The 27,646-nt window shown below is 41.3% G+C and overlaps 1 protein-coding gene across 1 annotated transcript in view; it reads left to right on the top strand.

Annotated features, from left to right (window-relative positions):
• RNF38 (ring finger protein 38) overlaps window positions 1-27,646 on the top strand; it is a 106,869-nt gene that overhangs the window by 28,771 nt on the left and 50,452 nt on the right. The window lies entirely within an intron of this gene.

Here is a 27,646-nt window from a genome sequence, read left to right on the forward strand (position 1 = left end):
ACAGGAGCTGACTGGCTGGGGAATTGCTGTGCTGAAAAGCTCTTAGGGATCCTGGGTGACGGTGGCCATGCATGAACAGAATGTGCTCTGCAGCTGATAAAAGCCAGCAGCATCCTGGGCTGTATTAACAGGAGCCTAACAAGGAAATCAGACCAAGCGATTCCTCTTTAGTTATCCCTTGTTAAATTGCGCCTGGAATACTGCATCCACTTTTGATGCCCCAGTACGAGTAAAAATGATGCAGAACTGTCTTGAGCTCAGTAGAGGACTATGAAGTATCACAGCATCTGGGGTGTGTGGTCTCCGAGGAGAGGCTGAGGGACTGGGGCTTGTTTGGCTTGGAGGAAAGACAACTGTAGAGCAGGGATCTGTAGTAACAGTCTGCCTACATTTATAAAGAAGTTGCTTACAATACAGGTACTGACTCTGTACTTGGACATAGAGCAGGAGAATGAGAGAGTGATCATTAATTGAATCAGATAGTATGGTGAATACCACGAACTATTTTTAATAATAGCTTTTTATGCTCTTTTTGGAAATTCTGTTATTATTTTTAATAACGGCATTTCATACAGTGTTGTCTCTAAAGTGGTGTGGCAAGCTTTAAAATACCACATACTTGCTTGGGATGGTGTAGCCTTTTCTGGAATAGATGGCTTCCCTAGTTAGCCAAAAGTAAGCTGTGTCATTGTGCACAGATCAGAAAAGCATTGGTGTTGGAAGGCATGTTTTGAGATCATCAAGTCCAACCTCTTTGCTGAAACAGGGTCATTTAGAACACGTTGACCAGGAGAGTGTCCTGAACTTGGATTCTTTTTAATATCTCCAGATCCTGAAACTGATTTTAGTATAGATGCTATTGTAAAATTTGATGTGGAGACAGAGCCTCTCTGTGACAGCACAGCTTGGGTGGAAAAAAACTACTTAAAAGTCAAGTAGTCCAAATAAGTTCAGTCAGCATTATGAAAAAAAAAGCAAACAAAAACCCAACAAAACCCTACACCAAAAAAACCACCTTAAAAAACGTCTCCCAAAGCAAACAACCAAAAATACCCCAGACACAAACAAAAAGCCCCAAATAATACCCCTTCATACATCATTTCTTAGTGAAAAGAGCCTGAGAAAGGGTAGCTTTTTTGCCCAAATTTCACTACTGTTAAGACTTTTATACTCTTTCCAATTTGTTTTTAAGCATGTGTATCCTTTGTTGTGGTATATAGATAGAATGCAGATGTTGCTTCTTTGACCTTTACAAAGAAGCAGTATTTATCTGCACTATTTCTATGAACTGTAATAATGAACTGTTATGTGTAACATTTAAAATCGACAAGTTTAGAAAGCAGTTGGGAGAGTTTGGAGTGTTTTTTCTAATTTGTTAACTTTAAGTACGTGATGACAGTTGACGGATGGAGTCTTATTATTTGAAACTTTAATGTACTTCCTCAGATCTTTTCCAGTGATCTGTTTTGTGTGTTTCTTTCATGTATCATTTAAGCAAGGATAATGTTGTTTTTCTGCTTATATGTGCAGTTACAAACCTACTCAGCAGCTGGTGTAGATACTCACATAAAACCTGAGTGTTTTTCACTATTTTTTTCTCCAATTCCATAGCAAATTTGGCCTAGTTTTTTAAAACTTGCTCAAAAGTTCTGTCTTGAGGTATGATTGTGAGTTTTAATAGCCAAAATGCATTTAACTGTTGAAAAGTCAGGGAGTCAAACTTCCTTGCTGTTTCTCTACCTACAGAGCTAAGGAAATGTGTCGCTTTGTGCTTAACTCAGACAAAAGGGATGCTGACCCTAATGTACAGATCTCATTGACATTTTCTAGGTTTGAAAAAGGAATTGTAAAGAACTACAATGTGCCTGAGTGCTGCCTGAGTTGTGTGTCAAGTGTGCATGTCACTGCAGCCCAATTACTGATGTTATCAGCCTACCAACAGGTGCCCGCCAGCGGAGAGGCTGCTGCTTGTATACACAGCGGGGAGCATTGTGAGGGCTGGGAACCCTTAGACCCTTCAATGGCAATTGCAGGAGGACATTTTTCACCCAAGGAGACTAAATAAACGTGGCACAGCTTTCTAAATGGAGGCTACGTATATACTTACTTGAATGCTGTTGGGATGAGAAAGGAGAGCTTGTATTAGGTTATTCCCAATGTAGCTTAAGAACATGTAGTTCCAACCCTATTGTGAATAGAGACAACTTCTGCTAGACCAGTTGTTGAGAGCTCTGTCCAGCATGGCCTTGAACAGGGATGGGGCATCCACAGCTTTTCTGGGCAAACTGTGCCACATAACCCTCACAATAAAGATTTTCTTCCTAATATCTCATCTAAATCTGCTGCCTTTGAATTTCAAGGTGTTGCCCTTTGTTCTGTCATTACACACCTTCATAAATAGTTTCTTTTCATCTGTCTTGGAAGACTCCTTTTAGGTGCTGGAAGACTCCAAACAGGTCACCCCTAAGCCTCCTTTTTCCCAGCTGAACAATTCCAGTTCTCTCAGCCTTTCAGAAAGAAGTGTGACTATTCTGTCCTGGTTGTAGAATGTTGAAGGAATTAGGGTGTGATTTAGTAATGATGCTGCATTCACTTACTTTATCTGTTTCATGTTATTAACATAGAAAGGAATTTCCAGAACTGAATCCTCAAGAGAATATCTTAGAAATAAACCTGGTAGCCAAATTATTGTTACACATGTTTCTTCAGGCTCCTGTCACATGCTAGATGGTCTTTTAGACTGGTACCGAGAGACAAAACTACTGCTGGTGTAGCTTTTTCAGTGGATTTCTTCATCTGGACATAATCTCTCTGACTGCCCTTTGCTTGTCCGTATACTGCATTCAGTTGTGTTTCTATCCTCGTTTTTTAGCTATGTTGTCATGATTCCTTGCTTATTTGGGAGTTGGGCTGTACTCAGATTGTGTGTGTGTATCCGTGTGTGTGGCTTTCAGTCTTGCTGTTCCTGCTGAGTAGAATACCAGTAAGCTATACAGTGAAGATGTCTTTGGATTGTCTTTGGCTAAGGGAAACTTGGAAGAAGTGAAAACCTTGAAAAACAATTCCGAATGCTGGTGGCATTTGGATTGAGAAATTCCTGGCTAAAGCAAGTACCTCCCCTAAACACAGCCAAGCACTACCCACAGTGTTGTCCCTGGATGTTGTATGTGCTGGTTTCAGTCACCATATTATCTAATTTATGTAAGTGATTCTCTGCCTTTCCACATAATTTGGAATAATTTGGAAATACAATTTAGCTTCCTTATAGAGTGTTTTTTACTAGCTAAAGGTTAGGTTAATTGTTAGATTTCCGGTCTTTAGGAAACCCAGTAAAATATTCTACTCAGTTTGTGATTTTATAATTGTCCATCAAATGTTATAATTAAAAATCATATTGAGGGTCATCATGTCCTGCATGCAACAATATTTGTGTGTGTCTGTGTGTGTGTGGGATTTCCTGATGTACAATTAATCACTGAAAAATGTGATTTATACAATGTAGTAGTCAAAGCCTAACAGAAGTTCTGTACATTGCTGGGAAAGACCTTTCTATTTTTACCTGTATATAATTTTGTCATTCCTTTTATATTTGGTTTAACATGAGGAGTTGTGGTAGTGTTGTCATTTTAAGGTTTGAATGTTTGCTGAGTTTCATTCAGCTTTTCTGAGTAAGCCAGGGTGGTAAGAATGGTTCATTGCATGTAGTCTACTGAAGCTGCTATACACCAAGGTTTAGTTTTGAGTTTAGACATCCAGTTTATTTCTCTGATTAATACGTCTGTGCTGGATCTACTGTACTAGTTTTTTTCTTTGGTCTGTATGATAACATGAGGACCTTCATCTTGGGCCTCCTTTCTTCTCTATAAGATGATGAAAATGTTATTTGCACTTGGTTTAAAAGGTTAAGGCGTAAGAACTAAGAAAGTTTATCAGCCTGATGAAGATACTTAATTTTGAAATTTTGCTCATGAAAAGCAGGTGTGGATGTGGTTTTCTTACATCCCAATTATTTGTAAAAGCAAAAAAAAAACCTACATAATAGGCCTAATCTCATTTAGTTTACCTTCTACAAAATAACATCAACTGTAAAATCATATTATATTTCAGAGACCCATTTTTCTGGCCATTTTTCACCATCATCTATTTCACATTAAGGCCACCATTGATTTCAGTATCTTTTCAATTTCTCTTGAGTCATGGGCTTGCTCTGAAATTTACTCCTATTCTTTAAGATGCATCCAGAGGCAGAGCAAATTAGAGCAATTTTTTTGTAGAAGCAGAGGAGCCCATTTCAGTACTAAAATTCCCAATGTTTCATAAACTGTTCAAATGCACACACCTTAAAACAAGTTTTCACGTTTCCGGCAAGTGTGAAAATGTATGTGCAAAATGCCAAAAATTCAAGACACATGTCACCAAAGTGCAGAAACGAAATATTTGCTCCTCTTTATCAGTTCCCAGTCACCTCCCTCTACTGATGACATACGTCTTTAAAGTGTTGTACCAGTTGTCCTAAGTTTGGGGTTGGTTTCCTGAAGTCCCCAGTGAGAAGGTCGGTGTGCACTGGAATTTGTCCAGCTGAGCCTGTTTGCTTGGAGTGGTCAGTCAACTTGGGCAAGGCACCCTGTCTGTCCCACTTGGGTTACCAAAAACTTGTGCCAGCTGTGGGCTCCATTCCCAGTTTGCAGCACCTACTCACACACCCAGGCGAGGTATTTCTACCTCTTATTCTGGTTTGTGCAAAGGAGGGAGCAGGGTGGTAGCCCACAAAAGACTGGCTCCCCAGTCATCAAAACTTTACACGATTTGTACATTTTAACAAACAAACATCAGCATTCATTGCTTACAGACTACGTGACTTTCATTAATTAGTGCTCAACCCCCTATTTGCCATGCTAATTAGTCTGCCGGTGCAGTTCTTCCCTCTGTCTGACTCTGGGGTCTGGTTGGAGTAGGTGGTCACTGAGTTGGTGGCCACTGCTGGAGTTACCTCTCCCCCAGTTACTGCTCAGGCCTGACCTTACTCCTGGTGGCTCTCATCCAGACAGGCCATTCATCTTGGGATTGCCTTTCCTTCTCCCTAAAACAAGCACTAGACAAGCATATAATGTTCACAATGCAATTGCTTAATCATAGCTGTCTAGTTATGATCTACATCTACTGATTGACAACAACAAAAATTGCAAAGTTGGCTTCAGATCTTGAGAGGCTTGATCCAAGATGTGCATATGCTTTTGTTTGGATTCTGAGATCTGCAGCTGGCCTCCATCATGGGAAGCAGTGCAAGGGTATGTGCCGATGGGGTGGGTGAGCTATGGGGGGTCACTGTGAGGAAGTAAAACATCCTTGAGGCTCTGTATAACTGGTCTGGGCATAATGGGAAGCAAACTGTCCCAGCCTACTGTAACAACAATAAGTGTTCCTGACTGCATACTTGATGAGGAGATCTGGGCTAACTTGGGTCCTCACAGCAGAGTTTTCTCTTGCCCTACACAGGGTTACAGCATTTTCCTGCTAGCTCTTGAGTATACCAGGAGATCTCTTTACATGTCACAGTTACTAGAAAAATCATCTTTGTGTGCTTCATTGTCCCATGAAGTCTGTGTGAGACAAAATACCTAACTTTACTTTCACTAGATAGCCTCTGAACTTTTTCTGGTCATTTTTATTTTGTCCCCTCTCACATTTACATCCAACCTTTGAACAGTGGGGGCAAAGAAACCCCAACAAACCAATGAAAAATAACCAACCATGTGCTCACAATATTTTTGAGACGAGATGGTTGTTTTCATTCATTCTCAGTTTTTCCTTTCTCAGAGTCAAGCCTCCAAGAGGCCTTGGTATGAGGAAGGAAGAGACTTTAGAAAGGATATTGCACCACAGATTCTGTTACATGAGCATGGGTTTTCAGTAAGTAATTTTAAGCCAGGTATGATACACAACCAGAACAATGTAGATGAAGAATGAGAGAGGATCTGTGTGACGCTGCAAATTGCTCAAAAGCTTTTTAGTGAATGTTTCTGGACAATAATATTGTAATGAGGGAGAAGCTTGCATTTGTAGAATGCAAGCCTCTTCTGTCTGAGCGGTGATCTGTGTCAGAACACAAGGGGTGCTGCTATGTTGTGCTTTGAAAATTGGGAGGATGCTGATGCTGAGGGCATCTCAGTTCCAGCTGAGTTCTTCAGAGCTACCTACAGCTGCCAGAGACAGTAATTTTCAGGCACACTTGCAAATATTCCTCTTTTTGAAAAAGAAAGCCTATTCATACTGTTTAAGAAGGTGTGTTGGGGTTTCTGTATTGGTGGATTTCAGTGGCAAAGAGTGGCTTGCAATAATACTGACAGTTTGGCATTTAAAAAAGCAGTTTCTGTCCTAAAAGCTTGAGACTTTTGTGGGCTTCCAATGGTAGTCTTCCTGTTGTTCTTCTGGTGCTTGCAAGTCTTATTGCTGGTGAGCTTTTCCTTTACTAATGCCATTCCTGCATGGCCAGGCAATGTATGTAAATGTTTCCTTTGTAGCCTAACTTTGCTTTCACCTCCTGTATACTGCCTTTTAGCAATGGAGTTCCACCATAAGTTCTTTGGCTGAGCTGGTTTTCTGATATGTGTACTTCACATTATTGGGCTGGACTGTTCTGTGCTCGGAGAATGTCCTTTGACCTGCTTGCTTTATTGTGATGCTTTACCATCATTGCAGCTTTCAGTGGGATCATAGCTACCAGTCACCAGATTTGCTTTCCAAAAGTCCATGGTCTGTACTCCACTGCTCACTTCCTCTCTGCCCCCAGGGTTTAGAATTCCCCTATGTCATGGGCATTCCCACTGAGGCTGCCAGTCATTTTTGTATCCTTAATTGGTACTTCCCAGCTAGTGAATCGCAGATGTGCTTAGCTGTACACCAGCCCGGGTTAGCCTGTATAGGAGATACTTCTTAATTGGAATAGAAATTCTTTCCCTTCCCTTCCCTTCCCTTCCCTTCCCTTCCCTTCCCTTCCCTTCCCTTCCCTTCCCTTCCCTTCCCTTCCCTTCCCTTCCCTTCCCTTCCCTTCCCTTCCCTTCCCTTCCCTTCCCTTCCCTTCCCTTCCCTTCCCTTCCCTTCCCTTCCCTTCCCTTCCCTTCCCTTCCCTTCCCTTCCCTTCCCTTCCCTTCCCTTCCCTTCCCTTCCCTTCCCTTCCCTTCCCTTCCCTTCCCTTCCCTTCCCTTCCCTTCCCTTCCCTTCCCTTCCCTTCCCTTCCCTTCCCTTCCCTTCCCTTCCCTTCCCTTCCCTTCCCTTCCCTTCCCTTCCCTTCCCTTCCCTTCCCTTCCCTTCCCTGAAACTTCCCTTCCCTGAAACTTCCCTTCCCTTCCCTTCCCTTCCCTTCCCTTCCCTTCCCTTCCCTTCCCTTCCCTTCCCTTCCCTTCCCTTCCCTTCCCTTCCCTGAAACTTCCCTTCCCTTCCCTTCCCTTCCCTTCCCTTCCCTTCCCTTCCCTTCCCTTCCCTTCCCTTCCCTTCCCTTCCCTTCCCTTCCCTTCCCTTCCCTTCCCTTCCCTTCCCTTCCCTTCCCTTCCCTTCCCTTCCCTTCCCTTCCCTTCCCTTCCCTTCCCTTCCCTTCCCTTCCCTTCCCTTCCCTTCCCTTCCCTTCCCTTCCCTTCCCTTCCCTTCCCTTCCCTTCCCTTCCCTTCCCTTCCCTTCCCTTCCCTTCCCTTCCCTTCCCTTCCCTTCCCTTCCCTTCCCTTCCCTTCCCTTCCCTTCCCTTCCCTTCCTTCCCTTCCCTTCCCTTCCCTTCCCTTCCCTTCCCTTCCCTTCCCTTCCCTTCCCTTCCCTTCCCTTCCCTTCCCTTCCCTTCCCTTCCCTTCCCTTCCCTTCCCTTCCCTTCCCTTCCCTTCCCTTCCCTTCCCTTCCCTTCCCTTCCCTTCCCTTCCCTTCCCTTCCCTGAAACTTCCCTTCCCTTCCCTGAAACTTCCCTTCCCTGAAACTTCCCTGAACCTTCCCTTCCCTGAACCTTCCCTGAACCTTCCCTTCCCTTCCCTTCCCTTCCCTTCCCTTCCCTTCCCTTCCCTTCCCTTCCCTTCCCTTCCCTTCCCTTCCCTTCCCTTCCCTTCCCTTCCCTTCCCTTCCCTTCCCTTCCCTTCCCTTCCCTTCCCTTCCCTTCCCTTCCCTTCCCTTCCCTTCCCTTCCCTGAAACTTCCCTTCCCTGAAACTTCCCTTCCCTTCCCTGAAACTTCCCTTCCCTTCCCTGAAACTTCCCTTCCCTGAAACTTCCCTTCCCTGAAACTTCCCTTCCCTTCCCTTCCCTTCCCTTCCCTTCCCTTCCCTTCCCTTCCCTTCCCTTCCCTTCCCTTCCCTTCCCTTCCCTTCCCTTCCCTTCCCTTCCCTTCCCTTCCCTTCCCTTCCCTTCCCTTCCCTTCCCTTCCCTTCCCTTCCCTTCCCTTCCCTTCCCTTCCCTTCCCTTCCCTTCCCTTCCCTTCCCTTCCCTTCCCTTCCCTTCCCTTCCCTTCCCTTCCCTTCCCTTCCCTTCCCTTCCCTTCCCTTCCCTTCCCTTCCCTTCCCTTCCCTTCCCTTCCCTTCCCTTCCCTTCCCTTCCCTTCCCTTCCCTTCCCTTCCCTTCCCTTCCCTTCCCTTCCCTTCCCTTCCCTTCCCTTCCCTTCCCTTCCCTTCCCTTCCCTTCCCTTCCCTTCCCTTCCCTTCCCTTCCCTTCCCTTCCCTTCCCTTCCCTTCCCTTCCCTTCCCTTCCCTTCCCTTCCCTTCCCTTCCCTTCCCTTCCCTTCCCTTCCCTTCCCTTCCCTTCCCTTCCCTTCCCTTCCCTTCCCTTCCCTTCCCTTCCCTTCCCTTCCCTTCCCTTCCCTTCCCTTCCCTTCCCTTCCCTTCCCTTCCCTTCCCTTCCCTTCCCTTCCCTTCCCTTCCCTTCCCTTCCCTTCCCTTCCCTTCCCTTCCCTTCCCTTCCCTTCCCTTCCCTTCCCTGAACCTTCCCTGAACCTTCCCTGAACCTTCCCTGAACCTTCCCTGAACCTTCCCTGAACCTTCCCTGAACCTTCCCTGAACCTTCCCTGAACCTTCCCTTCCCTGAACCTTCCCTGAACCTTCCCTTCCCTGAACCTTCCCTGAACCTTCCCTTCCCTTCCCTGAACCTTCCCTTCCCTTCCCTGAACCTTCCCTTCCCTTCCCTGAACCTTCCCTTCCCTTCCCTGAACCTTCCCTTCCCTTCCCTGAACCTTCCCTTCCCTGAACCTTCCCTGAACCTTCCCTGAACCTTCCCTGAACCTTCCCTGAACCTTCCCTGAACCTTCCCTGAACCTTCCCTGAACCTTCCCTGAACCTTCCCTGAACCTTCCCTGAACCTTCCCTTCCCTGAACCTTCCCTGAACCTTCCCTTCCCTGAACCTTCCCTGAACCTTCCCTGAACCTTCCCTGAACCTTCCCTGAACCTTCCCTGAACCTTCCCTTCCCTGAACCTTCCCTGAACCTTCCCTTCCCTTCCCTGAACCTTCCCTTCCCTTCCCTTCCCTGAACCTTCCCTTCCCTGAACCTTCCCTTCCCTGAACCTTCCCTTCCCTGAACCTTCCCTTCCCTGAACCTTCCCTGAACCTTCCCTGAACCTTCCCTGAACCTTCCCTGAACCTTCCCTTCCCTGAACCTTCCCTTCCCTTCCCTGAACCTTCCCTTCCCTTCCCTTCCCTTCCCTTCCCTTCCCTTCCCTTCCCTTCCCTTCCCTTCCCTTCCCTTCCCTTCCCTTCCCTTCCCTTCCCTTCCCTGAAACTTCCCTGAAACTTCCCTGAAACTTCCCTGAAACTTCCCTGAAACTTCCCTGAAACTTCCCTGAAACTTCCCTGAAACTTCCCTGAAACTTCCCTGAAACTTCCCTGAAACTTCCCTTCCCTGAAACTTCCCTTCCCTGAAACTTCCCTTCCCTGAAACTTCCCTTCCCTGAAACTTCCCTTCCCTGAAACTTCCCTTCCCTTCCCTGAAACTTCCCTTCCCTTCCCTGAAACTTCCCTTCCCTTCCCTGAAACTTCCCTTCCCTTCCCTGAAACTTCCCTTCCCTTCCCTGAAACTTCCCTTCCCTTCCCTGAAACTTCCCTTCCCTGAAACTTCCCTTCCCTGAAACTTCCCTTCCCTGAAACTTCCCTTCCCTGAAACTTCCCTGAAACTTCCCTTCCCTGAAACTTCCCTTCCCTGAAACTTCCCTTCCCTGAAACTTCCCTGAAACTTCCCTTCCCTGAAACTTCCCTGAAACTTCCCTGAAACTTCCCTGAAACTTCCCTTCCCTTCCCTGAAACTTCCCTTCCCTGAAACTTCCCTTCCCTGAAACTTCCCTGAAACTTCCCTGAAACTTCCCTGAAACTTCCCTGAAACTTCCCTGAAACTTCCCTGAAACTTCCCTGAAACTTCCCTGAAACTTCCCTGAAACTTCCCTGAAACTTCCCTTCCCTGAAACTTCCCTGAAACTTCCCTGAAACTTCCCTTCCCTGAAACTTCCCTTCCCTGAAACTTCCCTTCCCTTCCCTTCCCTTCCCTTCCCTTCCCTTCCCTTCCCTTCCCTTCCCTTCCCTTCCCTTCCCTTCCCTTCCCTTCCCTTCCCTTCCCTTCCCTTCCCTTCCTTCCCTTCCCTTCCCTTCCCTTCCCTTCCCTTCCCTTCCCTTCCCTTCCCTTCCCTTCCCTTCCCTTCCCTTCCCTTCCCTTCCCTTCCCTTCCCTTCCCTTCCCTTCCCTTCCCTTCCCTTCCCTTCCCTTCCCTTCCCTTCCCTTCCCTTCCCTTCCCTCACCTGCTCTGTTGTTTTTTCAAGGAGATTAAAATCATTCATAAGAACCAAGGTTGTGATCAAAAGCAACCCTCAAGTTGTTTAGGGTGCCCTATCTATGTGGGAGGTCTGTAAAAATGGCTTTTATCATGATGCCACGTTTCCTGACATCTTTTCTGATGTGGCTCCATAAACCCTCATCCACCTGTTGTCCCCTAAAAGAGCTTCATAAATCCACACTGATCTTTTGCATAAAGGCACCCTTTACATTCATCTTCCCTGTCTACATTTCCTGAATAGCATCTGTTTGTCCATCACAGCTCTGTCATTCCTGCCAGATCTCAATTATTCCAGTCACGTTGTATGGTGACTGGATGCAGAGCTCTTGTTCCTCCTCCTGTGTGTTTTCAGACTGCATGTGTTACATGTACACTTCAGACAGGGGCCCCTTCAGCCTGTAGTGTTGCTGCTTAAGTGCCTCTTTTTCTTGTTGCTCAGGGTCCTTTATTCTTTCTACTGCTACTCCCCAGTTCTTCACTTATCTGTGAGCGTCCCTTCCTAGCTGGAGATAATGTGAATTTGAAAGTAACTTGGCTGATAAAAATTGATGTATTGCCTTGACTGATGCTGCTGTGCAAGGAAGTAAGTGGAGAGCATAATATCCATTCACACTGACTATCTTCTGCCTGTTGCAAACACTGGTACCTCCTCTGTCAAAATCTTGTGTGTTTGTGAGTTTTTGGGTTGTTCGGTGGTTTTGGTTTGGTTTGGTTTTTGGTGTTTGTTTTGTTTTTGGTTTTTTTAAAGATTGTTCAAGAAAAGGAAGTGAGGAAAAGGAAGAGAGTTTGGTGACCAACTTCAAATCTCAAAAAGAATTAACAGTTTTATGAAATGTGCTAAAGGCTATTCCTGTTATTAGGGTTGTATTAGAGATTGCTGCTCATACTATAACCTCTTCTGTGGCAGGATTTATCACTTTGCAGTGAAAACATACTACAGGCAATAGAATTTGGCATTCCTGGCCTGAGTCCAAGTAAACGCTAACGTTTGGTTTCTTTGTTCCTTTTTTAATTTAAAAACATAATTTTCTTTTGATTTGAAAGATTCTGAGTAGTAGAGGTTTTGTGGATTTGGCTGGTGTTTATAGTTCCTGCAGCTATATTCTGTTTGTATACAAATTGCTGGGTAATTAATAATGTGATCTAATTTGTTTCCATTATATGTACACAGTGTTAAAATTGAACTTGAATGTTTACTGTTAACTAACAGTAAAGCTTATATTGAGAATGTATTGGGGTTTTTTTAAATATCCATTGGAATACATTTTCATGTTTCCCTATAAACACACAAACACACCATGCACACACACAATTTGTTGGAGTGGGAGAAACAGAGCTGTGACTTCAGCAACTTCAGTTTGCCTGTGAGTGCTCTGAACTGATTCCATTTAGACTGATAGCATAGCTTTGCCTTCCTGGGCTGCGTCTCCTGCCATCTGAGTGCATGCACATTTCTGATTGCTCTTCATTCTTTACAGTCCTTCTTGCTGCAGTCATTGTGTAGTGACCCAGTGATTTGAGCAGGTGATTAAAAGGAAGTCTCTATTTGTGAATTACTTTGCAAGAGGGTGTTTTTGAGAGAAGCCTGTTCAGCAGATGTTTACTGTATAATGGTAGGTAGCTCTGCATCAAATTCTAGTTTTGTTTGCTAGCTTCTAATGTTTTGGAGAAGTGCAGGTGAACCTTTTGTACCCATAAGTGGCCTACCATGTGTAGGTTGTGGAGAGAGAGTTTGAGTAGGACTATAAACAATAATTCATTTTGTAGTGAGTTGTGGGGGTGTTGTATGACATTTAGCTAGAACAAGTTTACTGGTGTGTTTAGGAAACCAAGGTTGCAGCTCTGAGGCAGTTCAAATTGGCAAAAGCATATTTTGCTGGGAAAAACTGCCTCAATTTAAGTTATGAAAAACTGTCTCATAGATAATTTTTATCTTTAACTTAGGATTGCTTTTGAAATGAAGTAGTGTATATTACTTACTTTTAAATTATGTTCATGTTTATGTGTATTGCCTTGGCCTTTTAAAGCTGATGTTAAAGTAATAAAGTTAAAATTTGTGTCTCACTAATTTTAACTTTTTTGACATGTGTTGAGGCATCTCACAGATTTTACAAACTATCAAATGGGCAGGTATAGCTACACACACACATTGAAAGAAAGAAAAACATGAGCCTCCCTCTGCTTCATTTAGGATTTTAGTTCATTTGTATGGTAGCCGAAGGCACTTTGCTCTCAGCCTAATGTCTGTCCAGTTCAAAACCATACCTAGTTTTACTGAGTTTTAGTTACCCTGCAACACCAGGTGGAATAGCACTGGGAAGGATTCACAAGCAAACTGTGCATTGCTTGTTTTTGTGAATGGAGCATTTATGGCTTCTTGATTTTCTGTTCCCTTATTTTTCCTAGGTATAGTGAAGTGACAAGACTGTTTCAATTATGATAGAGGACAGTTCTGCATTGGGTAACTTTTGTTAGGCAGTTTCTCTAGGTTATAGACTTAAAGTAGATGCGATCCTTAGGGTAGAAAGAAAAAGATTTCTTTATATCCATTATGCTTTTGATGCTTAAAAATGAGCAGTAGTTTAAGTTATTCTTCTCATGCTACACCTCTGTTTATAGTAGGAGGGCAAGGGGATGTACTTCTCATAGCAGAGAGTTGCACTGTGGCAACTTTGGTCAAAGTCACTCCAGATGTCCCATTCACAATTGAGCTTGGTAGTGTTATACCAGCTTTTCAGGTAGCACCCCTCTTGGTCAGTTAGTGACTTCGGAGCATGGAATTAAAGGATGTCTGAGAAGACTGGATGCATTCAGAGGAATATTTCTACTGTTGTGTCAGGAGTCACTGAGCAGGTCTGTTGGAGACTGATCATGGAAACTAGCTGCAAGATCCTGGACTTTCTGTGCACATTCTTGGTCATGGATCTCTCTCCTCATTGTGTGTGACCCAGGCTGCTTTTGCTGTTGGCTGAAGAAGTAGTGAAGTAGCAAAGAAAGGCTCAGCACATGTGTGGTGCCTGGCAATGAATGTAGGTGCTGTAGGATTGACAAGCTGTGTATGAGAGGAGCCTGGTAATTGGAAGGCATCTCAAATGTCAAACATCTATGGGTTAAATATCTGATACAGTTAACAGTTCAAACATTTTTACAGAACCATTTTTAATAATCATCTTGTAGTTATTTTAAAATAATTTATATTGTGGTTTCATAATTGTTCCATTCAAGGTCTTTTGTTTATCTGTAGTAGTGCTTCCAGCAACTACCGAACCTCAGTAACAAACCAGCAATTTGCTTTACATTTCAGAGAAACAATCTACTTAGGTTTTTCAGCTTCATACCTTGAAAACAAATGCTGTTGTAAGTAAAGATATGATGTCCCTTACTTTGTTGTTGGTTTTACTTAGCATATGTTTATGCTAGTATGCCTTACATCTTGCTGCTTTTGAATTCATAAAGGTTGTACATGCTTTCTGTTTACCTTTAACATGGGAGGAAAAAAGCCTGAAGCAAAACCCATAGGCTGCCACAAAAATGCCTTCACAGGGAAACTGAGTTAGGCTGGTTTTAATTTATTTAAATTGCCAATTAGGATACTTCTTTGATTCATGGTTTTCAGTTTAACTTGGAGCATTCATCTAGACAAAACTGGAATCTTAGTAGTCAATAAGTGTATTTCCTATTGAACATAACATTTGAAATCTTATTTGCTAAATTTTGTGAGGAAAGGAGGTAACTTACAGGCGCATTTAAGGAATTTATATAACTGCACATTATACTGGCTTCTTATGTTCTGTGTTTTAGGCTTTTGAAAAATTGTATGGTTTACTTTGTTTTCCTTGATAAGATTAATTTTTATTTCTTATTTGATGATGGGCTTCTATTTAATAGAAACATAAATTATATTTTGACAACAAGCTTGTTAAAACAGTCTTGAAAGGCAGATGTGTTTTGTCAGTATGTTGAAAATAAAGTGGCTTTGAGAAATCATGAAAGTAGAAACAAAATGATTTGGAGAAGATGCAAATTTAAGCTTTTTTTTCTTGATCAGTAGTATTTGTAGAACTAGTGATTTAGCATTCACTTGCACTTTGCCTTCTTTTTCTGGTATGTAAAAATTAGACTGTTTTCTCCTATAATTTGTAATACATTTCCTTACTTTGAATGGGCAAACTATTAAACTCTTTTCAATGGGAAGAGGAACAAAAGGCATCAACTTCTGAAAGAAAACCCTAAACATCTCTGACTTCATTTGATTGGCCAAGAACGTCCTTCAGAGACTTGACTGGTCCTAAAAGTTCAGGACTAATTTCACTCTCTGAAGTATTTTATTACCTTTTGGTTTTTGTTCTAGACAACTTAGGTTTGAATTTCTAGTACATTTGAAAATAGCTTTGATTGAGTTTAAATTCAGTATCTTAATTTAAATTTTTGTATTTTTACCTGCTGGTTTCCAATATTCAAAAACTTCCTTGGATCAAAGATTGTAATCAAGGTTGTGCATACAATTTCGTTATTGGCCCATCATGATTTTTCTTAGACAGCATATTACTATGGCATTCAATTTTTCTGCATTTTTTGCCCTTTGTTGTGAAAGGGTTTGGAATAGAAATGGTCTTCTGAGAACTTCTCAGTAATCTTACGTTTTAAAATACTGACAAGTAGAATGTACTTTCCAAAAAATGGGTCTGTGTGGCTATCTCAGTGGACCTCCAGGTAGAAGAATCTTTCTGTATGTGTATTCTGTATGCTGTGAATTAATGAGAAATGGCCTGTATGCTGCATATTTTATAGAGCCAAAGGGAGCTAACCTTTACCTCTGGTATTACTCATCCTGTTAGTTTTGATGTTCGCTATATTAGGCCATTTGATTCCAAATATTTAACACAGACAGATGGGTGCAATCCAGCTTGTGTTGCTTGAATAGATAATTGACAGAAAGGTAAATTACCTTGGTAATGGATATTACCTGCAGTGATTTCAAAATAGCATGTTAGTTAGAGTTAATTTTGTTAATATGCTCTTTCCAAGAAGAAAAGATTCTTTTCTGTTGAGAACCTTCAATGTGTTTTAGAAAATGCAAGGATTATCAGAAGTGAAAAACTTAATGGAGTTTAAATTAGTTATGAAAAGTAGAGGACTGAGAATAGCGCAAATTTATGAGGGATGGATCTGTCACTTTTCACTTGTCAGCACATGCAACCGGCAGATCCAGGGTCCCAGAACTATTGTTTATTTTGAGCTTTTTTTGTTGATGTTGATATTTGGCTATGCCAGATGGAAAAATGAAGTGCTATCTTCTGTGCTCTCTCCAGACGGAATTGCTATTGACCAGTACTGCAACAAGATTATCCATTTATTCTGAAGTATCAAAGCTTCCAGAGTTTCTTTTCTAGAGTTATTAATGTCTAACAAAGGTAAAATAAATGTAAACATTTGCTCCTATTTACAAATTTAACTCATTCCATGGCTGGCAGATTTCTAATCTGAGTGTTGAATATGTACCAGAAGAATGCTTATGTTAACATTTAATGATCTTGCTGAGACATGGTAGCCTGTGGAATGTAGATAGACCAATTTCTTTGTTTTTAAAAGAGAAAAGCCAACGTTGTGCAATAAATGACTTATGATAATGACTGATCCAGCCATAGTGAAAAGTTGCCCTATTTGGTAAAAATACTCAATAGGGGAGTGTGGGTGTTCTTCTTACACTGAAAAATAAGCATATTTAATCCTGGAAAGTTTTCACCTCTATCCTAGGGCATATGGTTGTTTTCAGAAGAGTTTTTCTGTCTGCTGGTATTGCTGGAAAAACGAAAGAATTTTTCCTGTGTTAAATTTGGGAGGACTATAGAAGATACATTCTGCAATCTCCAGGGTCCAGGACAGAGAGAAATGCATTTTGGCTCAAGAAGTGAACTGTATCCTGAAATGATTTTGCCCCTCTTCTCTGCTCTTATGAACCCCAGTGGGAATTCTGCACCCAGTTCTGGGGACCTCCATACACAAAAGGCATGGACCTATTGAAATGGGTCCAGAGGTCAGCCACAAAAATGGTCAGGGGCTGAAGCACCTCTCCTTGGAGGAGAGCCTGAGAGTTGGGCTTGTTCAGTCTGGAGAAGTCCTCTGGGAAGACCTTACTGTGACCTTTCAAAAGTACGAACAGAGATTTACTGCCAAGGCTTGTAGTGACAGGACAGGGAGCAAAGGTTTTAACTGTAAGTTTGTCAGAGTACTTCTTCCCTGAAAAATTTCTAGTTACCTAATATGCCTTTCAGATTTCAAACTTGGCACAGGCTTGACCTCCTGTTCACTGAACATTATGCCAGTGTTCTGATTTACTCTTCTTATGGATGTCCTTTTAAATTAACCTTTAAAACTCAAAATCATCAAAATAGAAACCAGATTTCTGAAAGGCTGGAAACTGAAAGCAAGAAACCCGATGCTTTCTGCCTACCTGATTGCTGGCTGAATTACTTGTAGTTTTACCTGTTGGTTATGCCTCTAATAACTGTCTCTGACATTTGCACCAGAACTAAAACTGGGGATTATATACCAGTTGATATCCTTCCTCAGGATAGGCAGTGCAGAAGAAAAAGGTTTTGAAAATAAGCATAGAGTGTGGACAAAGGCAAGTGAGATATAGGTGATGACAGGGAGGGAGAGCTGTGGAGATGCCTAGGCATCTTGGGAAAGGAATATCAAGATTGGACATAGTAAGCGGTAGTGTATCTTGGTTTTAAAAGCCAGAGTACACAAAAACAAGTTGCAAAGAGTTCCCCATGACAGAATTAGCACAGAATTGTTATTCTGTAAAGCTTAATGTAATTTACTTACTGAAGGTTACTCCAAAGACTTAGAATCTGCTTTTTCAGAGAAACATTCGTCATTTGATGATATGTAAATATCAAATTTTATTCTTATTTTCTCAGAAGCTTTTTCTTATTGATGATAATGATGCTGCTGCTTGTGATAAACCAAGTTGAGGTTCCTCAGAATGTTTCTGTCTTCAGAAAAGCCTTGTCAGCTTGAGATAGGACACATTCAGAAAGGGAGGAAAACTGTGATATTGTGGGATTGAAAACACAGAATCACAGAATTTCTAGGTTGGAAGAGACCTTTAAGATCATGAAGTCCAACCCATGTTCTAACACCTCAACTAGATCATGGCAGCAAGTGCCACATCCAGTCTTTTTTTTAAAGACATTGAGGGATGATGACTCCATCACCTCCCTGGGCAGATGATTCCAGCATTTGACCACTCTTTCTGTGAAAAACTTCCTCCTTAATTCTACCCTGTATCTCCCTTGGTGCAGCTTGAGACCGTGTCCTCTTGTTCTGTCTGTTGTTGCCCGGAGAAAGTTGCCTGGAAAAAATCTCTATTATAATTTACCACAAGCAGCGCTAGGTTAAAAGAGGAGTTCTGTTGACCTTCTGTTCTTTTCCTCCAAAGTAACTTCTATGTTATTGTCATAGCTTGCTTTGTTCAGGGGACAGAAATATTACTAAATATTTTCTATTAGTTTTTTGAGAAGTTGGTGTGGTGTCTCAGGCTTCTGATGGCCTTATAGTCTGCATGTATGAGAAAAAGACATAAAGTGTTGATTGTTAACATGGTTTTCTTTGAAACAAGACTGGGACAAATGCTTACTAATTGGAGCAAAACCGAGAAAGACAGGAAGAGAGAAAGTTATTTCATGGCCTGTCAAATGTAAATTAACTTTTTCATTTTGTTGGGGCAAGTAATTCCTTACTGATTATTAATGTAAGTTGCAGTTGTAAGCACTTAATGGGCTGCAGGGAGGTGAGGGATGTGGAGAGCTCATACACAGTAACAGAGCACTGTTAAACTCACTTCTCTGGATTCTCTCTTAGACCAGTTTTGATTGTGTTGAGGTTTTCACGTTTCATTAAATAAGCTGTCTTTGGAGGGAGCTTGGGCTCTGTGTTGTTTGAAACAATTTCCTAGAGGTTGCTTGATCATGCACCTTTAACCATGCTTTCAGAATTAATTCTGTTTCAAACAGATATTTGCAAATTCAGTTCCTAAGTAGGAAATACTTCTTTATTACCCTTCGCTTTATGGTTAGATTGAATATACAGTGGAAAAAAAGACAAAAGAATAAATAATTGAGGTGCATTTAAAACTTTGTTTCTGGGATTACACTGACATTGTTCTTTGCTATCTGTGTCAAAGACTACAAGAATTAGTACCAACGTTATTTTTACCACTGAAGCATTCGCTTCTCCAGGGTAGGCTGGATGGGAACTTTAAGGCTGTTATTAGGAAAACCTGATCAAAACTGAAAACCCCAACCAAACAACTACCACAGCCTTTCTGCAGATTAATGCTAAATTTCATAAGTGATACCATCAAGAAACAGGCAGGGGGTAATAAGGTTCAGAGTTAATACTATGCTTCTATGCCTGTTTAGTTTTTTTGTGGTAATGATGGCTGGTTTATGTTCGTATCAATAAATGTAAGCCATAGAAAGCCCTTTATTGATTGCATCCAGAAAGTTTTTGTAAGCAGTTTTTTATTTGTTCGAGACTAAATGAAATTCTCAAGAGTAGATTGATTTCAAGAAAATCAGTTTAATAATGTAGTTACAAATAGAGAAGAACAAATGCTTGAAATTTCAGGTAGCTTTTGAAAAATAACTACGATTCAGGAGGCACAGAAATTCAAGACAACTGAATCTTCAAAACCAGTAATTCAAAATCCTATAAAGATGGAAATAGAACAGTATAGAGGATATCTGTGTGATCTTTTATGCTTATACTGGGCCTTTAATGTAATGTAGTTGTGCTTGGTATTTGCATCTCTTGCTTCAGCTCCCACACAGTGGTTGATGAAAACTGAATTCCAGGACAAGATTAAAAGATTTTATCTTTTTAAAATGCTTTGTGGCTTGCCAGTTTTATTCTTTGTTCTACAATTGATTTACTTTCAGTAAAAGTCAGCCTTGAGTTATTGAAATACCTGTTTTATCTCTTTTTCTAGCTGTTTACATAGTAACTGTGTTTGGATGCCTTTTGGGCTTATGGTACTGCTGTTTGCCTCCTTTTGAAACACAACAAGAAGAGGCAAAAAATTTCCTTCTTTCTAAGTAGATACTGGATGTCCTTGAGGAGAGGCTCCTTATGAAAAGGCACTGCTATATTTTGGTCCTTCAGTACTATTTTCTGTGATGAGTTTCACTACACTCTTTGTCTATAAATGAATGTTACCGTTCTCTCTGGAATGGCAGTAACTGTGCATTGAAGGCTGTGAGCATCCTTTACTAGACTACACTTGCACAGAAGCAATCCTAATGAAACAGCCTTCAGGGAACAGCAAGGAAACTGTGACTAGCTACTAAGCAAAGCAGCCACAGAGACCGGCACCACAAACTGGAGATGTTGTTCAGAGTTTCTTAGCAATAGTGTCCTTCTCTTGCAGGATTTTAATGCAGAAAGGGCGTTTCCTTTTAGCTTGTTAATGAACTATTAATTGTTTTTGTTATGTCTCAGAGATAACTCCAGAGCTGTGAATCTTACTGTACACAGGGGACAATAGAATGGAAAATAAAACATTGCTTGTCTTTAATCTCTGTGTTTTAAAGCATCAAGCTTTGTGTCTCAAGTATTCTTTGTTAGGTGGGTATTGTAAGAGTCCTGCAGTACAGCAGTTAAGAGGAAGTGTGTTTTTGTGCTTTAGCTGCAAATGTCATATATTTCAAGCTGAAACTTAAATTTATGTCAGTTCTTCAGAAAATTACCTCAGAATGATTTTGTCATGAGAGAAGATCTAAAGAGAATGAGAGCTTAGAGGGGGAGGAACTGGTGATTATGTTGTTCACTTGGTTCAAGTACCTGAGTGCCATGTCCATGGGAGTAATCTCTTCTGAATCTGTACATCTTGTCTGCAGCAGCGTGGAATAATCTGCAGAGTGTACAGGTAGATTACCCCTTAAGAAACATGTACTGATTGTGGGACTAAGTCAGTTTTTGGAAAATGGTTCCCTTTCCCACACAAAAGTTGGCTTATATATTAGGTGTTATTTTTGTATGTCCTTAGAGCAGTTGAGATGGTTGAGATTCATGTACCTAAAATCAATAATCCCATAGGCACTTCAGGCTTTCTTTTGGACACACCCTTTTTAAAAGGGTTAAAAAAAGGGCCCTGAAATTACTGACCAGTGAACCTCACCTCTGTGCCCAGCAATATCAGAACAGATGCTACTGGTAGCTATGTCAAATCATAAGGAAGACATGGAGGTGCCTGGAGACAGCAGCGCTTCACCTAGGGCAAATCATGCCTGACTAATCTCACAGCCTTCTATGATGGAATCATGACTGTGTCAGTAGACCAGGGAAGAGCTACAGATATCTCCCTGAACTTCTGCAAAGCCTACAGTATGGTCCCACACAGTGTTCTTGTTGCTGATTTGGAGGGAGTAGGATCTGATGAATGTACTGTGTGATGGGTAAGAGATAGGTTGGCTGGCCATGTCCCAGAGTTACAGTCAACAGTATCCAAGTGGAAACCAGTAATGACTGGTGTCTCTTGGGGGTCTCTACTGGGACAAGTACATTTTGATACCTTAATCAATTGCATAAAATAATTGAGCAGAGCCTCAGCAAGTTTGTGGATGACACCATGCTGAGTGGTGCAGTTGATAGGCTTGATGAAAGGGATGCCATCCATTGCGAGATAGCATTGCGCCATGTGAACCTCAGAGGGTTTAACAAGGCCAAATGCAAGGTCCTAACCCTGGGTGAGTGTGATTCCCCATTCCCATGGAGACTGGTGAATGAATTGACTGAATACAGCCCTGCAAAGAAAGACTGTGGGTGTACTGGTGGATTAACATTCACATGAGCCAGCAGTGTGTGTTTGCAAGTCATGGTTTAGAACCATGTCCTCAGCTGTTGGAAGAGAAGCATGGCCAGCAGGTCAAGAGAGATGATTCTACGCCTTCTACTGCACTCTGTTGAGACCCCCATCTATTGTACTGCATCCAGCTCTGTGGTCTTTGTGGTTTTAAATGGAAAGAGGGTAGATTTCGGAATATAAGGAGGATAGAAGGAAGAAAGTTAACAATGAGGGTGGAGAAACACTGGAGCTGGTTGTCCGCGTGGATTTTGTGGAGAAGTTTTAGAAATTCCATCACAGAAAGTATTAAAGGCAGGTTGAACAGTGTTTTGAGCAACCTGGTCTAATGATAGCTAGACTAGATGGTATTTAAAGGTTCCTTAAAATCCAAATGGCTCTATGATTCTTTGAAATCAGTTTGCACCCTAATGAATGAGCAGTGAATTTTCTCAGTGGACTTGAACTGTCATCTGATGCAGGTTTTTTGGTTGCAAAGTTCTTAAATGATTTCCTGGTCCTGATTTATCGTCAGTCTTTCATGTTTGATACTTGCACAAGACAGCTGGAAACAGTGTGATTTTTATGAACTTAGTTCATCAGAAATAGGAGGATACAAAGGTAACAGATAGGGAATCGTCAAATTAGCTTATCTGACACAAATAGTACTTTTGCTGTATTTATATAGTTCTTTTTCTCCAATTGTGACCTTCTACTGGGAACCAGACTTAACACCTTGCTAACATTTTGTTGATGCTTGGCTGTGTAGCCTCTTCAGGTACAGTTCATGTCTTGACTTTTGAGTGTTAAGAGCACCAGTAAAATATTGGTACTGTGTTTATGGGTGTAGTAATATTTCTACATTAAGCTGATTTCCTGAAGGTTTATTGATGCTGTAAATTTTTTACCAGATGATTTCTTGCTGAACAGCTCCTTGAATAAGCAGGAGAAAATGATCCCCAGAGCAAAGCACTGCTGTCAATAAACCTACGGAAAACATTCCTTGCCTTTCTATGTGCACTGTAAAGATATGAAACCTCAAATTTTAGAATACTTCATGGTTATTGAGTCTTTGGTTATTCGGTAATGCTGCACTATTAGTTCAGGAAGAAATCTTTTGATGTACTTGATACTCGAGCTGTAGGGTATGTGGGTAAGCAAGTTGCTGGTGATTTGAATCCTTCAGACAATCGTGTGAAAGTGACTCTTTTTTTTTTTGCAGGTATGCGTTTAGCTTAAAAACATGCAAATATTTTCAGAATTTAGACCTTGCAAGATGAAGTTGGGTGGCTGCCAAAGCAGTGGCCTCTCTCCTTGTCCCAGACTGCTGTGGAGGGGATGAAACCATCTGGTTGACTCTGTGGGTTACCAGGCCATCTGAAGTGTAGTTATCCTCATTCTTCCCTAAAAAAACATGTAGCTGCTAAAGTTAGTGGAGAAGGAAGAAGGCAACTGCTAGGCCACAGTACTTCCTTGTATGAGGTGAGGGGGCCCTTACTATAAGTGTGTTCGCAAGCATAGTGTTAAAGAAATTTAGATGAGTTTTGTTCTCATCTCCATTAGGTGGTTTATTGCATGTCTTGTGTGACAGTCTGGAAAAATAGCAGTGTTAAGGTCTGGGATCTTGCTCTTCGCCGGTTCATTGTTACCAAGCCTTGTGGTCATCTTCACGCCTTAGGTCTTAGGTTGGTTTTGGTGGGGGTTTCTGTCAGTTTTATGGTCTGTGTTGAAATATGGCTGTTACAGTTCATAAACCACAATCTATGGCTGTCTACTCTAACTATTTATTTAAAAATAATATTTAAGTCACTGGGTTTCTCTTTACTAACTATTATTAATGTTCAGATTTTTAGCTCCAGGTTTTACTGTAATACCTCTTTGACTTACACAACATAGCCTTATAGTTCAGATAAAGTTCAGCTTGCATCCTAACAATTCAAGCTACTGATATCTACTTCCAAATAATATAACAATTTCAACACTAAGGTAAATGGTATGTGGATGGGGTTATATTCAGATGGCTGCTATAAGGGCCATTTTGTGGACAGTTCCTGGAGTAAGCTGTCCAGTTTGTACCTGTAAATTTAAATTAAATGTTCCTTGAAGTAAAGGTGTTTATGCCATCTTGTAGAGACACAACAGAAACTTGAGGTAAAAAGATCTTTCTTCAGTTCTGATTTTTAGACGAGTTTTGTTTATGAAGCTGAGACCTGCTTCATATTCAGGCTTTTTGCTGTACTAAAGTAAATTTATCTGTTCTTTTTTTAAGCTCTGATATTGTTATATGTCAGACTTCAGGGTTTTAAAATACAAAGAACCCTTTAGGTTGCTCTCCTTTTCTCTAGAAGTGTCTTGGAGGTGTCATACAGTCAGAAGTTTGACTGGAAGATACACTTTATATATATGCAATTAATGTAGGCCTAGATTTTGTTTTGAACTCTCAGTTTTGTCATTTTCATCCCATTTTCTTGCTGGTTAGTAAGCATGGTGTGTGTTTCTCTGATAGCTGCAGAAAAAAGAAAAGCTGAGAGAGCTTTTCTTGCAGAGTGTTACCATGCTTCCTGACGATTACTAGATATCTAAGTTTTCACTGGGTGTGTGGAATTGACGACAGCACTCCTTGGCTGAAAATTACAGTGGGGAAAACAAGTAAGGTTGACTCGGTCAGGATATGGAAGGGGACACCAGAACTCAGAAAACACCAGCAAATCTATGCTGGTTGCAGTTTGACAAGAGCATGGATTTCTTGACAAGTAGAAGAAGCAGGAGAAAAGGAAGGAGAGAAGTTCAGGAGGCATTTAACCTTCTTTTTTTCTGCTTTAGTGGCTTTAGGCTGCTTCCTGGCTAGAATGTGTTCCAGAGTTTTATCACAACGCCTAAGATAGGTCTTCTCCATGCTGAGGAGTTGCTTTAAATTATCAGTGTTGTGTCCCATACCATGCAACTGAAAACATTAGCTCTTCCTACAGTGTAATAGATTCTTTCATCAACTTAAGGTAAAGTGGATGAAAATCCATGGGAATTTCAATTTGTTGGAGTTTATAAAAGGAGGAGTGGAAGGAAGAGGGGAACAATGGCAATCCTAGTATGAATTCTATGCAGCTAGCATAAATGTATCGTGTTTCTTCTTTGTTTTGCACACGTAGAGAAAAAAGTTTTAAGGTATTATATACTTAATTTGCAGCCTTGTTCCTACTTGACCAACCTCAGTAGCTGTATCTTTTATTGAACTCACCACTAACTTTTCTGTCGTAACAGCAAAGTATTCTGTTTACCCCATTAACTAAGTTCTTTGTTGCAGTTTGAAAGATTCTTGGTTTAGAAGGTGCTTCTAAAATCTAAATAATATGCCACAGGTACAGGAACATTGTTGACTAGTACATTATAATAATCTGCAGAAGTGGTTTGCATTATTTTGTTGGAAGGTGAGGAAGATCACAGATAACTTAACCTCCCTTCCTTGTATCTTTTCAAATAGACTAACCATCCAAGGCTGTACCTCGCCAGATATACGCCATTCAACTCACAGGTTTTTTAAAGGGAGCAGTTAATTAAGAGTCTAAGGTTGATCCAATTCAGACTTTGTTTCCATGCATTTCCTACTTTCCAAACTCTAGTCTGCAAATCAAACACTTAGCCCAGAACTTGTCTGATTCATGCAAGTTAGTAAGACTGAAGAGATTCCCTCTATAGATAAAGTAGGTTTAATAGTATAGGTATTTCCTATGAGACTGATGCTGGAGAGTCAGTGAATTTATTAATCAGCATCATTCACTTAAGCAGTGAGATACTTCCAGTAGCACTGAAGTTTCTGAATTAAAAGATTTGAATTCACATCTCTTTTTCCCTTGGACCAGCATTGTGTGTGTTTGGATGGTTTAAATTGGCAAGCATGACACTGGCCTTTCAAACCTGATACTGATTCTCTTTATTACAATGCAGAAGTTAGACAGAACCATGAAATTCTGAAGATTCTTTTTGCTGTTCAGTTTAATGTGGGAGTTTAGGAAAAAAAAAAAAAAGCCCCTTTCCTATGGTAACTGGGAGGTGTAGCAGTGTTTCTTTCTTGCCTGTTCCAAAAGAATGGATATTTTTCCTGGAGGGCAAGTCATAGTACTAAGCTGGTATCTCACTTTATTTGAAGAAGGGTATGCAAAAGAATTTAACTGTGTTTAAAGAGGTTATATATATATATATATATATACATAGTGCATCAATTGAAGCGCATTACTCTCTACCCTGTCTGATACTGGTAATGGTGAAGGGATGCCTGATCTGATGTTTCATGTATGCCTGCTGTGTTTTGGTGGTGTCTCAGCATAAATTGAGGGTACTCTTTTGTCACCCAGGTATTGGAAGCTGTGAGTCTGAGAAAACCTGACTGTTACAAAGTGCCCTGTTACTTGCCCAGCATGGAAATTGCTTTGTGGGAGAGAGGAAGTTCAAACTAGGATTAGGTTTGAGAAAATGATGGGCATTAGACCTCACAGTTGCATCTCCTGAACACAGTAGCAAGGAAGTGCATGTGGGAAGGTGCTGTGGGCAGTGGCCTGTGTGCTGTGTTCTGCTCCTTACATAGGAGTCTTGATGGCATTTTCCCAACTCTCTGTCAGCTTTGCAGAGATAATTCTTCAGTCAGAATTAAAGCTTTGATTGTAGTAGCCCTAGGGTAAGCTAGCCCTGGACTGCAGTTGGTCTTGAGTTGGTCTGAAATTCCTGTCAATTTGGGGATATGAAGGCAGTTTAACGGAGTTTGTATTTACTCCCTGCAGTCGGTGCAATGCAAATTGGCTTTTGTTCCTTTCAGTCCTTGGGCATCTCTAACGGTTAAACAACAATTGAAAAGTCTTTGGCACAGACTAGAGAGCTGCTGAGGTCATCTTTTGAGATTCTGACTGTGATCTTCCTTGCAGGTAGGTGAAATGTGATTAACCTGTCTTCAGGTTTGTCTCAGTGCAATCAGTCAGAAAGACAATGCTTTAAAAACATAACTCAGTTATTAAAAACTGCTTTTATATTTTATGCATATAAATGTAAAAAATATTTTTAAGATCAGAGAAGTCCTACAGGACTTTCCTGACCATTGAACTCAACATTATAGATTGCACTGTCATGAAGCAGAGCCTTTAGGTGGTAGTCTGCTGTGTCAGTGTCTTCAGATCTGTTACCTCTGCTGGCCCATTCAAGGGACTGTACTATCAATGCTATCTTTGATGTAAACCCTTTTCCAAAGGCAGCTTTTGGTGAGGCTGTTGGTGAGGTCAGCCAGCTCACTGGTGCAAAGCAGCCAGGATGTGTGTAATGCCTTCACTTCTCGCAGTTAGGGATTGTGTCTTATATTTTGTTATTGTACTGTAGGGTAGACTGCAAATGAAACAAATGTGTCATAAAGGCCATGAAAATCCTTAAGAGAAAAAAAAAAGCAATTGGTTAGCAGGTTCTCTGCTAACTGCGAAATAGTTGAGTTTGACTGAAATATGCAGATAAAATCCAAGCTAGAATTTCTTTTTGGTAATGTGAATATTGTTAGAATTTAAGGTATAGCATCATGAAAACTGATGAGCTGCCCTGGTGTATTATGTTGCATTAACTAACTGGAAGCTCTGCTACTGGAGCTATGTTGCTTCTGCTGGTATCTGTTATAGCTAGAACAAAGTCAGCTTATCATCATGATGGTGCATGCGATCACGGTTTGTGAAAAGCCTGTCTGTAAAGTACATAATATAGCCTGTAATGCAAGGTCCACATTTATGAATTTTAATTTGTTAGAGAGTAAGTCTTAGGAATTTAACCTCTTGAAATTCCTTTCATTATCCACATGCGTGGATGCCTGAAACAAGTTTATGTGTATTTTTTGTAATTTGGCTGAATTTACCTATTTTTTGTTGGCTATTTCCTTATTTTAGACCAATTCAAAAGGTTGCATTTTACATCAATTCTGCCTCTGGTGTAATGGTCAGAAAGATATCAAGCTTTACCTTTAATACTGTGTTCTCTTAAGTTTTGTAGCTTGCT

This window comes from Melospiza georgiana, chromosome Z (assembly GCF_028018845.1).
Source record: "Melospiza georgiana isolate bMelGeo1 chromosome Z, bMelGeo1.pri, whole genome shotgun sequence".
Classification (NCBI taxonomy): Eukaryota; Metazoa; Chordata; class Aves; order Passeriformes; family Passerellidae; genus Melospiza; species Melospiza georgiana.